Raw genomic sequence first — 15,591 nt, 5'->3', positions numbered from 1 at the left:
CACTTGCAAGGCACATACAGCATTGCATCTCCCTGGCTGCAGCGCTGGCTGTACTCCTGCTCTGCCTGCGGTATAGCAATTGCAGCGCTGGTGATGCAGCGCTGCTCCGCCAGTGTGGCCACCAAAAGCGCTGTAATTGGCCTCCACAGGTATTTGGAGGTTTCCCAGAATGCCTATTCACCACTCACAACAGCGCTGCAAATGCTGCAAATATGGCCACATTGCAGCGCTGGTAGCTGTCAGTGTGGCCACACTGCAGCGCTTTCCCTACACAGCTGTACGAAGACAGCTGTAACTCCCAGCGCTGTACAGCTGCAAGTGTAGCCATACCCTTACCTACTGCGCTCTGATTGACCTCCGGATATGTCCCATACTCCCCTTAAGTCGAGTGGCCACTCTTGTCATTGTTTTGAACTCCTGTAGGAATGCGGAAATGCCCTTTCAAAGCTCTGTTTCTGACAGCTGGCATGCAAGCCATTACTGTGGAATGCTGTGTGTGAGAGAGAGGCGAGGGCGGGAGGGTGGGTCTGCTGCTGTCTGAACTTACAAGACAGCATGCTGACATGCTCTCAGCCCCCCAAAACCCACTCTCTCTCCTCCCACATACACACAACACACTCCCTGTCACACTCCACCCCTCCTCAGATTGAAAAGCATGTTGCAGTCACTTGCATGCTGGGATAGCTGCCCATAATGCACCGCTCCCAATGCCACTGCAAGTGCCGCAGATGTGGCCATGCCAGTGCACAAGCAGCTGTCAGTGTGGACAGACTGCAGCACTTTCCCTACTGTGCTCTCCGAAGGTGGGTTTAATTCACAGCGCTATACATCTGCAAGTGTAGCCATGCCCTAAGCAACAGAAGACTTGCTTGAACGTAGCTGGGGGTTTTTGTAGAGAAACAACAATGGTTCAAGGGAGAACACTAGATTTGTTTATTGGTAAACTGATGACTCAAGGATTTTCTTTAGGCTAGACAATAGGAGCTGATCACTCTTGGCTATTGGTGGTGGTTTTTTCCAGGGAGCTCACAAGGCAACTAGGCTGCTTCAGTATTTTGGATATCTATCAAGGATTCATTACTAGAATTGGTCTGATAACTGCTGAGCTGGGTCTGGGCAGGTGTAGGTTCATTAACATCTGGAGCAGAGATTCCCATGATGCAGTGCTTCCCCTCTTTTCTGGTCCCAGAGTTCAGTGCGTTTCTCTGTTCTCCCTTCTGTGTGCTAATCCCTGTCCCATCTTTCATGTAGATGAGGCTAGGGGAGTTGTCTCTGCTCTCCATTCTGTATGCAAATAGAGATGTCTTAATTTTGTCACCCTTGTTAGAAAGGGTCTAGGTGTGTCTCCCAGCGCCCTTCACTGCTCTCTGAAAGTCTTTTCTCTGATCGGTCTTGGTTTGAGCAGAGACCAGCAGGGGTTGGGGGGAGTGTCCCTCATGAGTCAGACAGGCCAGACACTGCACCCTGGTTCCCCAAAAACGCAGAGCTGACTGGTATCAGTTTTGGGTTCCTGTATTCCACATATAACATATAGCTGTGGATTTACCAGTAACAAACCATGAAAACAACATCCACATGGTCAACACCAATAAGAGATGCATCACAAATCCATAATCAGGATGGAAGAACCGCCAAGGGTGGGTCGGCATCGAGATCACTCCCACAGAGCCATGCATATGCATCTGATGCCTGGTTGGAACTGGTCCATGACTTCTACAAGACACTCACTCACCTTCCTGAATAAGTGAATTTTAAACAATGGTCTATAATTGGGAAAAAAAAAGTGGATAAAAGGGGCTACAAAAGAGCACAGCGTTATTAATTGTAATAATATGGCATCACTGCAGCTCTATAAGTAAGGTTTGGTTGAGTGTTGCAATTACAGTATCCTCAGTGGAGCATTTAGGCCCTGATCCTGTACTGAGAACAGGATTGGTGGATTGCTGCATCCATATGGGGACTTCTATTGTGGTCTGTCCACCACCGGAGGAGGCCTTGCTCTGTGAGCGCAAAATGATTCTTCTGATATTTTCAAGTAAATCCGTTAGTTAGTTATAACCATTATAAGATGTGCCCTTAGGAATTATTTTATGGTGAATCCAACCTTCTTCTCGTTCCCTATAGCAAATAGATTTAGTTACAATGTGGAAGTAGAAATTAAAGGCATAGGTTACTGTTAATGTTTATTAATAAGAAGAGATTTGTATTTATCAACACACGTAGTCCTATTTTTTCTACTTCACAGTAATCATTAGCAAATATTTTGTTCTCAGATATGATTCTCATTGAATTATAGCTGTCATTTAAAAAATTAAGTTTCTAGTCCCGAGTGTGAAGAAAACCTTAAAAAAACAAAAACCATAACCTGAGTGTAATTGATGTGGTATTATCTGCCTGAGTCTGCAAGCAGCCTGAAACATGGGCTCTTAGTTGTCAGATTACCTCTATTCGTCTCAGAGAGGTTGTTAACTTAGAAACCTGATGATGACCTTTAAATAGAAATACTGTTAATTATTTTACAGATGATCATTTAAATAGAAACATCCAGATAACGTGATGAGTGGTTTTGATCATTTTGAAAGTTGTATATCATGTGAAGCAGGGCTTGTCTACAGTTAAAATGCTACAGCAGCAGTGCTTCATTATATACACTACCTACCTCAATGGCGTGGATAATACACGTCCATGAGAGGTGGTAGGTAAGTGGCTGGAAGAATTCTTTTGTTGACCTAACGCTGTCTACATAGGGACTTAGGTTGGCTTAACTACATTGCTCAGGGGTGTGGATTGTTCACATCCTGAGCAGCATAGTTATGCCAACCTAATTTTCTAGTGTAGACCAGGCCTTAGTTTTTTATATATATATATATATATATATATAGCGTATCCTCCCAAAATTTATGTAATTTACTCTTTGAGTACAGAATGAGTTTCGTGAACATATACAAGTAAATTTGTTAATTAGTTTGAGCTAAAAGCATTTTAAAATGACTCCTTTCTAAAAATGTTTTTGGTGTTTTTTGGATTCTTCTAGCAAAGATGTTCCTGTAGACTGACAGTAGATCATTTATTTATAGAGTATTCCAGAATCTAAAATATGGGTTATTTTGTAACTTGTCGGATCTTGCAAAGGCCTTGGGCTTGGTCTACACCAAAAAGTTATATCAGCATAACTACATCTGTCAGGGGTATGAAAAAAACACAGCTCAACCAGTGTAGCTCTGCTGACACAGCTTCATCTACATTGGGAGTTATGTCAACGGAAGAGAGCTGTCTTCGTCTGGGAAAGTGGTGTTCCTTCATAGATAGGAAAACCCCTTCTGCTGGCATAGGCTGTGTCTACAAGATGAGATTATGCCATCAGATCTGTGACAGTATAGTCTCTGTAGTGTAAACATACCTGTACACACAAATTGATGGCATTTCTGTATTTCATCTGGTCTACACTGGGAATTTAAATTAGCATAGCTACGTCTCTCAGGGGTGTAAAAAATCCACACCACTGAGGGTATGTCTACACTAAGAAATTAGGTTGAATTTACAGAAGTCAGTTTTTAGGAAGTGATTTTATACAGTTGATTGTGTGTGTCCCCAGTAAGCTCATTAAGTCGGCAGAGTACGTCCACAGTACCGTGGCAAGTGTCGACTTTTGGAGCATTGCACTGTGGGTAGCTATCCCACAGTTCCCACAGTCTCCACTGCCCATTAGAATATTTGGTTGAGCTCCTAATGCCTGATGGCGCAAAAACATTGTCGTAGGTGGTTTTGGGTACATGTCTTCAGTCGCCCCTTCCCTCCGTGAAAGCAAAGGCAGACAATCGTTTTGCGCCTTTTTTCCATGCAGAGGGCGCAGTAGGACTGCTAACCGTTGTCATCCAACCACCACTTCCGCTACAACTCTGCTCTCCTGGTGTCATGAATCGACCTTACAGGTCCTCTCGTCGTTCTTTATAAATATCTATTTTCATGGCATCTCGTTGTCATCCACCGCTTCTGCTGCAACTCTGCTCTCCTGCAGATGCCATACTTCGGCCAGCATGCAGCCCGCTCAGCTCACCGCTGCTGTTGTGAGCATTGTAAACATCTCGTGCATTATCCTGCAGTATGTGCAGAACCAGAACCTGCAAAAGCAGGCGAGGAGGCTACGACAGTGCAATCACGATAGTGATGAGGACATGGACACAGACTTCTCTCAAAGCACAGGCCCTGGCAATTTGGACATCATGGTGGTAATGAGGCAGGTTCATACCATGGAACGCTGATTCTGGACCCGGGAAACAAGCACAGACTGATGGGACTACACAGTGTTGCAGGTTTGGGATGATTCCCAGTGGCTGTGAAACTGTTGCATGCATAAGGGCGCTTTCATGGAATTTTGTGACTTACTTTCTCCTGCCCTGAAGTGCAGGAATACCAAGACGAGAGCAGCTTGCAACGCCAGACAGCTACCGGTCAGTCGGGAATCAATTTGGAGTGACTAAATCTACTGTGGGGGCTGCTGTGATCCAAGTAGCCAATGCAATCACTGAGCTGTGATTCTGGGAAATGTGCAGGTTATAGTGGATGGCTTTGCTGCAATGGGATTCCCTAACTGCGGTGGGGCAATAGACGGAACGCATATCTGTCTTGGGACTGGACCACCTTGGCAGCCAGTACATAAACCACAAGAGGTGCTTTTCAATGATGCTGCAAGCACTGGTGGATCACAAGGGACGTTTCACCGGCATCAACGTGGAATGGCTGGGAAAGGTACATGATGCTCGTATCTTCAGGAACTCTGGTCTGTTTGAACAGCTGCAGGAAGGGACTTACTTCCCAGACCAGAAAATAACTGTTGAGGATGTTGAAATGCCTATAGTTATCCTTGGGGACCCAGCTTACCCGTTAATGCCATGGCTCATGAAGCCATACACAGGCACCCTGGACAGTAGTAAGGAGTTGTTCAACTATAGGCTGAGCAAGTGCAGAATGGTGGTAGAATGTGCATTTGGATGTTTAAAAGCACGCCAGTGCAGTTTACTGACTCAGTTAGACCTCAGTGAAACCATTATTCCAATTGTTATTGCCTCTTGCTGTGTGCTCCACTATGTCTGTGAGAGTAAGGGGGAGATGTTTATGGCAGGGTGAGTGGTTGAGGCAAATCGCCTGGCCACTGATTATGCGCAGCCAGACACCAGGGTGGTTAGAAGAGTACAGCAGGGTGCGCTGCACATAAGAGAAGCTTTGAAAACCAGTTTAATGACTGGCCAGGCCATGGTATGACAGTTCTATTTGTTTCTCCTTGATGAAAACCCTCTCCCTTGGTTCATGCTACTTCCTTGTAAGCCAACCGCCCTCCTCCCTTCGATTACCGCTTGCAGAGGCAATAAACTGGAGGGGGCGGAGAAAGGGGACTACGAACTATTCAAGCAGGCCCTGCTGTGTGAGTTTGGGCTGACTCCTGAAATGTACCGGGAGAGGTTCCAGAGTCAATATAAAACCCCTGAGGTCTCATATCTGCAACTAGCCATCCGCATGGAGGGATACACCAGCAAGTGGGCAGACAAGGTCCAGACAAAGGGGTACCTGGTTAAACTGCTGGAACTGGAGCAACTGTATGAGTGGTGCCCATCCGACCTGAGGCTGTGGTTGAGGGACCAAAAGCCAGAGAACCCGTGACATGCAGGGTGGCTGGCTGATGAGTTTGTGAAGAGCCGGCTGGGGGGTGGCAGGGAGAAGTCCCAAAGAAACAGGCCCAGCGTGATGCAGAGAGAGTCTCATTCTGGGACCTCCCAAAGGGGGAATAGGGAGAACCCCCTCCCAAGGGGAATGCCCAGTGTCAGGGACAACCGACGGGTTCGAGGGGACCAACGGGACATGAGCTGCTATCACTATGGCCAGAGGGGCCACATACGTTCCCGGTGCCCCAGGCTCAAGGGCAGACTGAGCAGACCGACCCCACACCGGGTTAACTTAGTAGAGGCCCAGCCGGACAAGGGGCAGGCTTCCCAGGCAAGGGGGGCTGGCAGCTTATCAACTGCTCAGAAGTGAGGAGGTCCCCAGGCCAGCTCCTCTGGGGGGCTGGATACCCTGGACTCAAGGTTCTCAGTATACAGGGTGGGTGCGAAGCGAGTGCCTTGTTCCCCTGGAAGTGGATGGGAGGAAAGTCTATGGATATTGGGACACGGGCGCTGAGGTGACGCTGGCCCGGCCCAAGGTGGTGGCCCCAGATCAGGAGATGCCCAACACCTTCCCCAGGACGATCCCCTGCTGGCCAGCGAGCTTCGCCGGGAGGATCCCCTGCTGGCCGGGCGTGTCACGGTGCCCTCGGCATTCGCTGGGCTCCTTCCTGCCCTTCCCCTAGGCATAGGGAGAAGGGGTCTCAGGAAGCCCTCAGCAGCCGGCTGACCACTCCTAGCTGGGGCAGACACTGATGCCTGTGCTGCATTTGCCAGGCTGCTTCCCTCAGAGACAGGGATCAGTTCATTCAAGTGATCTCCTTCTTCCAGCTGGGAAATGAGCTGGTCTTTGGTGAGCCTCCCACTGCGCAGCCCCCTCTGCTTGCACAGCTCCACCAGGTCACACTTAAGGCACTTGGCATACGTCTTGCTGCTGGCCACTCACAGGCCTGAGTGCTCACCACTCCCCACGGTTTCCAGGGAGACCTCTAGTTTGCCAGCTGTTATTTAGGTCACCACCTCTCTGCCAGGGTTGAGCCACAGACTCCTCCGCCGCTGGGACCTCTCGCTGCAGTCCCCCGGGGGATCCTGTTACTGCAAAAGTCCTTCTCACTGGTCACACACTCCCAGGGGTTAATCACTCCTGAAATTGCCCCTTCGTTTTCTGCTCCCCAGTCACTTTCTGCAGGAAGCACTGTCCACGGGGTGCAGTAGATCCCGCCTCTGCCACCAGTTGTCACAGAGTATGGGGGAGTCAGGCCCTGCACCCCTCTTCCTGGGACTCACAGTGACTCTCAACCAGCCAGTAAAACAGAAGGTTTATTGGACAACAAGAATGCAGTCTACAGCAGAGCTTGTAGACACAACCAGGACCCCTCAATCAGGTCCTTCTGGGGGTTCAGAGAGCTTAGTTCCCAGCTTGGGATTCCCTGCTTTCCACCATCCAGCCCAAAACTGAAACTGGCCCAACCCTCTCCACTGGCCCCCTTCCTTTGTCCAGCTTCCTGGGGAAAGGTGTTGACTCTCCCTCCCCCCTGCCTAGCTCATGTTACAGGCTCGGGTACTGTCCATCATCTAAAGTCATCCCCTGCCCTCCCATTCACTGTGCAGACAGTCCCTACTGCATCACAAATGGATAGACTCTTACACGGTGAACCAAGCTGTTAACATTACATAGCACATGTGCCCTCGGTACAAGTTTGCATTTTGCCTCTTATATTGAGGGCCTGCCGGTTTGGTGTGACAGGTCACACATAGAGGGCCGGGCAACAGAATTCGGCTTGCAGGCAGCCATGGTAAGCCACAGTCTTTCAGCTTCTTCAACCTTCAAAACGTGGGAATGGTTTCAAACAGCAGCGCCCTCCTTTCCCATACCAAGCACCCATTGGGTTGGCCATTTAAAAGGAGAGGCTGTACTGGCCGCGAATGCATCCCAAGTCTTCAGGGCAAATTAAATATTATACGCTCGCTTTTAAATCATGCATTATATTTACACAGATACACTCACCAGAGGTGCCTTCTCCGCCTTCAAGGTCCGGGAGCCCACGTTGGGAGGGTATTAGCTCCAGGGTGATAAACAGTTCCTGGCTGTCAGGAAGAATAGTTTCTCCGCTTGCGTGCTGTGCGCTATCCTCCTCCTCATCTTCTTCATCCCAAAAATCATCATGTTGCATGAGATTCCCCCTTTGCAGGTGTCCATGGACGGGGTTGGATAGTGGTGCCGCCCCCGCCCCCGAATTGCATGCAGCTCATCATAGAAGCGACATGTCTGGGACTCTGACCCAGAACAGCCATTTGCCTCTTTGGTTTTTTGGTAGGCTTGCCTGAGCTCCTTAATTTTCTCGCAGCACGGCTCCAGGTCCCTGTTGTAAACTCTGTCCTTCATGCCCTGGGAGATTTTTTTTCAAATATTTTAGCATTTCATCTTTTCGAACAGAGTTCTGATAGCATGGATTTGTCTCCCCAAACAGTGATCAGATCCAGTACATCGCGTTCGGTCCATGCTGGAGCTCTTTTGCAATTCTGGGACTGCATGGTCACCTGTGCTGATGAGTGCACCACGCTGGCCAAACAGGAAATGAAATTCAAAAGTTCCCGGGGCTTTTGCTGTGTACCTGGCTAGTGCATCTGAGTTGAAAGTGCTGTCCAGAGCAGTCACAATGGAGCACTCTGGGATAGCTCCCAGAGGCCAATACCGTTGCATTGCGTCCACACGACCCCAAATTCGACCCGGTGATGTCAATTTCAGTGCTAATCCCCCTGTCATGGAGGAGTACAGAAATCGATTTTAAGAGCCTTTTAAGTCAACAAAAATGGCTTTGTCATGTGGACCGGTGCAGGGTTAAATCGATCTAACGCTGCTAAATTTGACCTAAACTCATAGTGTAGACCAGGGCTGAGAGATGTAGCTATGCTGACCTAACCCAGGTGTAGACAGTGTTAGGTCGACAGAAGAATTCTTCCTGTATCCTAACTACTGCCTCTCTTATGGAGATGGATTACCAGTGCCAAATGGGAGAACTCCTCCTGCCAGAATAGATAGTATCTATGCTGAAGTGTTACAGCAGTGCAGCTATGCCGCTGTAGCTGTTTAAGTATTGACATAACCTTTGTCTTTATCTCTTTCAGAATTTTTGTAACGCAATAACTTTTGAACACCACATCCAGTCACTTCCAAAATTTTTGGGTCTGTTCAAGGCATCAGTGGCCAGAACCCTGTTGATTTTAGGGAAAATCTGAAAACCCAAAGGGGAAAAATGGAGAGGGGCACATGGAGCTCCACCATCTGCTTAGCATAGCTTCTAGCACCTCTGCAATTGTCTACAGATCAAATAGCTGGTTGATAGGGATATTACTGGAGGGGGTTAATCGCTGTCTCATTTCTTACCTTCTTCCCAGTAGAATTTAATATATTGAAACCCTGAATGATTTATCTCCCAGACAAACAACAATGGAGGGGTGTGGGGGACATGCTTACAGACCCTGGCAATGGGAGGAGAATGGGGGACTATTATAGCAGGGAGGGATAAATGGGGCACACAGAACCCCAGGCAGGTGGGGTGGATGGGAGGCACTCAGAGCCCCTGATGTGGGGAGATTGGGGGAAAGAGAGAAATGGGGGCATCCACTGAGCCCCTGCCAGGGGGAGAACAGAGAACCCTGATTACTCCTGGGGGAATTCTGCAGCACTGCGTGTGCACAGAATTCATGTCCCCCACAGATTTCTTTTCTCCCCTGCAGAAAAATGATTTTCTGAGAGGGAAGCCAAGGTAAGCTGCAAGAGCAGTCATGCACCACTCCCTAGCTGCGTAGGTACATTGTTTCAGACAGCTGATGGAGAAGTAAATCACCGCAGGGCTAGGGACACCCCAGCCAGTGGCTTCTACCCTGAGCCAGGATCAGCTGCTAGTCCCAGCTGGGCTGGAGGCAGAAGAAGATGGGACTTCCTCTTCCCCTGCAAGGAGTGGCTGGAGCTGTGTCAGACCCACCACCAGAAACCTCCTCCAGCTGCAAGAAGCTCAGTATCCTCCCCTGTTTCCTGCTCCCATTACTCCTCAGCTGTGGGGTGAGAGGTCACTGTACCAGGAACTGCTCCCCCATCCACCCAACCCCCGTGCAGCTGGACCTCCCATACCCAGACACCCCTGCTAAGCCTCACCCCATATGTCCAGAACCTCCCCCAGTCCTCCATACCCAAACTACACCCCACTGAACCTCAACACTTGCATCTGGAACCCCCCTGCACTCAACCACCCCCCACTGAGCTCCCTGCACTCAAACCCCCACCCTGATGAGCACCACACCTCTGCATCACGCTGAGCCCCTGCATCCAGACCTCCATGCCACTGACCCCCAATTAGCTGCACCCAGACCCCCTGCTGAGACCTCCCACACTCAGACCTCTCTGCTGAGCCCCAACCACTTTCACCTGGAAGCCTCTGCAGAATCTCGTTGCCCCGCACTTAGAACCCCCCCAACGAGCCTCTGTGCATCCAGATCCTGCCCGCACCTAGACCTCCCAACACACACTGAGTTGCCCGTACCAGATTTCCCACACAGAATCCTCTCACTCCACCCTGGATCTTCCTCCCCACCCCCATGAGCCCCTCCACACTTGGATCCTCATTGCTTGAGCCTGCCTGCCCCATACTTGATACACCTGGTACAGAGGGCCAGGGCCCCAAGATTTTTCTGGGGCAGGCCCAGGCCTTGTGATACGGCAGGGTGGGTGCAGCCTCACCACTGAGTCCGTGTCTCCCTGGTGAATGGTGGGAAGGCTGCAGGGTGATCTCCCACTTTTATGCAACTAGTGACCTGTGCTCCACACTGCCATGCTGGAGTCTCTGCATTTATTTATTAACAAATAAAACTTAATGTTTTGGCGCAGAACTTTTTGTCACAGAATGCCCACAGGAGTACTTGATATAGGGAAAGGAAGATGTGGGGTGTCCGCAGTACCCTTGGTGTGGAGAAAGATTGGTGGTATCTAGTATGGAGAAATGGAGGACACAGAGAGCCCTTGCCATGGGGAGGAAATAGAGAGCATTGGGGAAGTGAAAAGGGGGTGTATGCAGAGCCACTGGCATCAGGGGGAGTGTGCAGGACCCTGAGAGGAACAGGTGAAGACTTGCAGAGCCGTTGGCTGGATGGGGAGCTGCAGGGAGTCCTTGAAATCGAGGGGTGCAGGAGGGAGGCACACATGGAGCTGGGAGTGCAGAATGGAGGCATGCAAAGAGCCCCTGGTGTGTGCATTGTAGTTGGCCTACATAAACTACAAAGTTTAACAACATATTACTTTTGGATTTATGAATAGTTGTAACTGTTTCTGTTTATGCTGCAGTGGTGATCCTGTAATATTTCTTTGTCAACTTGTATCTTATAATTAATATTGTATTTGATTATTGATTTTTTTTTGTATCAGTGATTTTCTGTTGACAGTGGCTGATAGTGTATTACTGCAGGTTAAGTGATCTGTGAAAAGCCAACAGCAAACACATTCTTCATCCATAGCTCAGCTAGTTGGGCAATTCAGCACTTCAGTAGCTGAGCTGCAAAAAAAAATACTTATGCTCTGAGCTTGTCTCCTGGACCTTGAGAAGTCTATAAGAGGGAGGAGAGCGTTTCTGTGCTTTGAAGATCTGCAGGAGAAGAGCTACTAACCTGGCCATTCTGCAGTACTTGGGAAAGCCCCTTGCCGACTGGCTTGAGCTTTGGCCTGCTAAACCCAGGGCTGTGAGTTCAATGCTTGAGGGGGCCATTTAGGGATCTGGGGCAAAAATCTGTCTGGGGATTGGTCTTGTTTTGAGCAGGGGAGTTGGACTAGATGACCTCCTGAGGTCCCTTCCAACCCTGATATCCTATGAAACTGCCCCCCCAACCAGTGCTTCCACAAGCCCATTATGCTTCCCCCACTGTTGTCCTCCTCTCCCCCCGGCTTCCCAGCTATACCTTCTGCTTTTCCCCCTGCCATTTTCTAATGGTAAATATAAGCACATAACACATCAAATGTATATATACATTTGATGTGTTATTTTCAAGGGCAAAAATTCTCCTTGATGCATATATCAAAGAACTGACAATCACTCTGCAACACACAACCTGAGCTCTGACCCATTAGTTTGGTATATAACATTGCGTGTGTTTGGGTGCGTGTGCACACACCTCCCATCCTGTCTTAATAATAAGGTTGCAAAGTCAAGCTCTCATAAGTTAGGAAATGCCAGAATTAAGTTTGCTCTTACATAGCACTTTGTACGTTCAAAGCACTGTATAGATATTAACACTATTAACACCATTTGATATTGTTATCCCCATTTTGTGACTTGCAGAGAGAAAAGCAAAGTGACTTGCTCAGAGCCAGACACAGGATTAGAATTTAGGGATCTGGAGAAAAAATCTGTCTGGGGATTGGTCCTGCTTTGAGCAGGGGGTTGGACTAGATGACCTCCTGAGGTCCCTTCCAACCCTGATATTCTGTGAATTGCTTATTGCCTGATTCCCAGCCCTGTGCTCATACCTTCAGACCACGCTGTACTCCTACTCAAAGTGCTGAGCATGCACAGCTCTCATTGACTTCAGTTGCAGTATGAGCACTCAGCACTTCTGCAAATTAGTCAGATGCCCCAGGTACTACATCTGGGTGGCATTCACCTGCCTTCACCAAAAGACCATCCTTTCTCTTCCTGCAGTTCCCACAGCTTGCAACTTCTGTAACAAGTGAGACAAGAATCCTACACATCATTCCCTATACAGTCCTGATTGATTCCCAGATCAGGGAGGGGTTCTGTGGAGGGGGGAAATGTGATTGTATAATTTAAAGACCATATTGTTGCCGCTTTTCAACCCAAGTGACTAGTCAAAGTTTGGGGCCCGATGAGTGTTGGGAGTAGAAGTAGGTGATAGTCGGGTATTTCTTTGTTGTAGTTTTGCTTATTTACCAAGAATGTAGAAAGTCATGTGTCTTTCAGTGCAGAAGGATTCAAGGAGCAGGAAATGGCTTCTTTTGCTCACAGCGCCAAGAACATTCTTGTTAGTTTGCACCCCTGACCACAAACCTCCTCCCAGGTTTCTTCCAGAGTCAGCCACCATGTTTCAGCTGGTCTTTCAGGCTCTGTGCCTCTCAGGGTATGTATACACTTGAAATGCTGTGCTGCTGTAGTGCTTCAATGTGGACACCACCTATGCTGATGAGGGAGGTTTTCCTGTCAATGTAGGTACTCCACCATACTGAAGTAAATTCTTACTGTAGACAAGGCCTCAGTCTTTTCCAGTTTAATGTATGTTCTCCCCCTCTGCACCCTCACTCATAATACCTGGTTAAACCCTCTAGCCACCGGGTGCTAGTTTCTGGATGGCCTTATTAGACTTTGTTTTATGTGTGGCCCCCTGTCTCTTATAACTCTCTTAAATGGGGGACTCATTCACGCATCAATTCAACGGAGGTTTTAACTCAACCCATAGTTTCCCAACTTTTGAGCACTTGATCTTTGCAACTCGTAGCTTTGTTAGCATAGTTTTTTTCTGCTAGTGGTTTCTCATATTTTTAATAACGAAAAAAGGCAAAACCTGTTTCTGTTGCATGCACCTGTTACAGCCCCTGCCTGCCTTGGCAGCAGGGTTTGAATGCTGAACCTTCAATACTGCAGCAGAGACCTCTACCACTTGAGTTAAAAGACTAACTTCGCTACCTCTTCAGAAGAAAAGGCTGTTTTCCTCAATGGACCAGCCCTTATAGGCTGGTCCAGAGAGTCTCTTGTTCCTCCCTCTTCTGGGGCTATGTGACCCACCTAAGGACTAGTTGGCTCTGGGTTCTTTGCACCTGCTACCTCCATCTAGGTGCATAACTTAATAGACAGTCCCCGAGACTTCTAGGACATTACAGATTTATAGTTACAAAGAATCAAGGACAGATTATAAGGCAAACATTGTATTCCTTAGAAAGATAGGGGTATGTGACATTCCCCTGGTGTTATCTGGACCAGTGATCTGCTAGGTCACTCCAATCCTTGAATCTAGGAGCCAGCCTTACCCTGCTCTGCTGTGAGAACCCCCACTCCTGTGCTGTTCATGCACAGCCTCTGGCATGTAAGCTGCTCCTTGGATTGTGCAACTGAATGACACTAGCCAATATCTCCAGTCCCAGACACAACCTTAGGAACTTCCATCTTGTAGTGTCCAGTTATGCCTGCTGGAGGCTGCAAGCTTACGTGAGTTTGTCAGTTTAACAAAGAAATTGATGTGCACCAGTCTTGTTATCCCAAGAGAAGTCTGTGACACACGTCAAACCAAATGCACTGCTTCAGGTAGAATAAACAAACAAATTTATTAACTACAAAGATAGATTTTAAGTGACTATAAGTCAAAGCGCAAGAAGTCGGATTTGGTCAGATGAGATAAAAGCAAAACACATTCTAAGCTGATCTTAACACTTTCAGTGCCCCTTACAAACATAGATGCTTCTCACCACAGGCTGGCTGGTTGCCCTTCAGCCAGGCTCTCCACTTTGGTCAGCATTTCAGTTGTTTGGTGGTGATGTCTGTAGATCAGGGGTGAGCAAACTTTTTGGACCGAGGGCCACATCTGGGTATGGAAATTGTAGGCTGGGCCATGAATGCTTATGAAATGGAGAGTTGGTGAGTGGGAGGGAGTGAGGGCTCTGGCTAGGGGTGCCAGCTTGGGTGGGGCTGAGGAGGAGGGTTAGGGGTGCAGGAGGGTGCTCCAGGCTGGTACCAAGGGGTTCGGAGGGCAGGAGGGGCATCAGGGCTGGGGCAGGGGGTTTGGGCACAGGAGGGGGTTGGGCGCAGACTCCAGACGGCACTTACCTCAAGCAGCTCCCAGAAGCAGTGGCCTGTCCCCCCTCAGGCTCCTACGCAGAGGCATGGCCAGGCAGCTCTGCACACTACCCTGTCTGCAGGTGCCACCCCCGCAGCTCCCATTGGCCGGAAACCACTGCCAGTAGGAGCTACGGGGGCGGCACTTGGGATAGAGACAGTGTGTGGAGCCCCCTAGCTGCCCCTACATGTAGGAGCTGGAGGGGGGACATGCCACTGCTTTCAGGAGCCGTGCGGAGCAGGACAAGCCCCCAACCTCGTTCCTCAGCTGGAGCACCAGAGCGGGACAAGACCTGGACCCAGATCCCTAGCAGGAGCTTGAGGGCCAGATGTGGCCCCTGGGCCGTAGTTTGCCCACCACTGCTGTAGATGGAGGCAGAAGTGAGAGGGAGAGCCTGGCAAATATCTCTCCCTTTTATCATGTTCTTTCTTTCCTCTTGGCTTTGCCCCTCCCACTCCTTCAGGGTCAGGTGAGCATTAACTCATCATAGTTCCTGACTGACCAAGGGAAGGCGGATGACTCACTCGAGTGTCCAACAGATCCTTTGTTGCTGCCTAGGCCAGTGTCTCTGTTCCTGTGAGGCTGGGCTGGGTTTGTCCCCTACATGCCCTGATGACGTGTGAACTGCCCCTCTGCTCTTGGAGAGTTTTCCTGGGCTTGTTTTAAGCCATGAGGACACATTTTCAGCCTCATAAATATATACATGAAATTGCAACCTATAACTTTACTATAACAACAGTGCTCAGTGCATCATGAGCCTTCCGAAGACACCTGACATGACAAACTTTGCATTGGATGCCACACAGTCATATTAAAAGGATGAACATGTGGGTGTAGAGTGTTCCCCCAAGGTACAGAATGTCAGAGGGTAAAATAAAAGAAAGGGGAAAGATAGGGAATTGGGGATACTAACTGAATAACTAACCAATCACATAGCAATAAGTGAGACTCTCATTAACTTCCGTGGAAATTGGATCAGGCCCTAAATGCTCACATACTAAGAAAATATAACAAAAATGCCCACTACTCTCCCCTCAGCTTTAGGTGGCTGGTTGAGTTGGAGCTGAATGAGAAGCAAGTGGTATACCCAGCTGGGAAACCA

General features: G+C 48.8%; 1 protein-coding gene across 3 annotated transcripts in view; it reads left to right on the top strand.

Annotated features, from left to right (window-relative positions):
• ATN1 (atrophin 1) overlaps positions 1-15,591 on the top strand; it is a 60,351-nt gene that overhangs the window by 18,697 nt on the left and 26,063 nt on the right. The window lies entirely within an intron of this gene.

This window comes from Gopherus flavomarginatus, chromosome 1 (assembly GCF_025201925.1).
Source record: "Gopherus flavomarginatus isolate rGopFla2 chromosome 1, rGopFla2.mat.asm, whole genome shotgun sequence".
Taxonomy (NCBI): domain Eukaryota; kingdom Metazoa; phylum Chordata; order Testudines; family Testudinidae; genus Gopherus; species Gopherus flavomarginatus.
The sequence above is the reverse complement of the archived record's forward strand: the minus strand, read 5'-3'. Positions and strand labels throughout refer to the sequence as shown.